The sequence below is a fragment of the Sinocyclocheilus anshuiensis genome, unplaced genomic scaffold (genome assembly GCF_001515605.1).
Source record: "Sinocyclocheilus anshuiensis isolate Anshui unplaced genomic scaffold, SAMN03320099.WGS_v1.1 scaffold182, whole genome shotgun sequence".
In the NCBI taxonomy this organism is placed as follows: Eukaryota; Metazoa; Chordata; class Actinopteri; order Cypriniformes; family Cyprinidae; genus Sinocyclocheilus; species Sinocyclocheilus anshuiensis.
Window position 1 is genome coordinate 31,779 of NW_015547632.1, and position 1,104 is coordinate 32,882.

Consider the following 1,104-nt stretch of genomic DNA (forward strand, 5'->3'; position numbering starts at 1 on the left):
ACGAAGCAGATATTGTCCTCTTTTGGAAGACCAAACGAAGTAGTTTCGCTTTTACAACGAAGCACACAGCGTCTTTGTGACATGGCGGCGGAAACAACAAAACTACAGCGAGAATAAAAGTTACGCCTTCTTTCTTTGCGGGAACATTTGGGTGGCATTATGCAAATCTTACCACATAGCGACGTAGATATGTGGGGGCCTGTTAGAACGACACGTTTTAGGTAGTTGTGGCTGACTCTTAACTTTATAAAGAATATCTCTTTGGATTTGAGACTTTAGTCTTTGCTATTTCTGGGATAATATGAATGACTGTACGACTGAAATAATACTGTGTAGTTGAAAAGACTGTGTGAAGCTGTTTCTTAACCAAACATGGTAACTCTCTGGGAGTCAGCGGCAGTGCGAACGCAGATTTGAATGATCCGGCAAGACTTTGTCAAAGATTTAATAGACACGGGAGAATCGTTGTCATTTAGAAATTAGATCGTGTGGTTGTCTGAATCGAGATCGCAATCTTTTAATGATTAATCGTGCAGCTCTAATACACAACTTAATTTGGAAGTTATTATAAAACCCATCGCAGGCACAACACAATTAGTTTTAAAATATACACGTACCTTAAGAAAATCTACCCTTGCAACTAACCTAGACGTGTCTTCTGCACAGCATGGCACATAGTTAGGTTGAATAACGCGGGAAGAGCTTTGACGTAGTGTTGGGTCGTTCTTGAACGATCCGTTCATTTTGAACGAATCTTTAATGTGACTCGGGAAGAACGAGTCGTCTCACAATGCAGTCTGAGCCGGAAAGAGATTTGATTAGTTCATCTCTCGAGTCTTCGGGTTTGAGTCGTTCATTCATCACGTGACAGCCCCATAAGCTTACCCTATGCAGTCTGAGCCGGAAAGAGAATTGATTAGTTCATCTCTCGAGTCTTCGGGTTTGAGTAGTTCATCTCTCGAGTCTTCGGGTTTGAATCGTTCATTCATCACGTGACAACCCCATAAGCTTACCCAATGCAGTCTGAGCCGGAAAGAGAATTGATTAGTTCATCTCTCGAGTCGGGTTTGAGTCGTTCATTCATCACGTGACAGCCCCATAAGC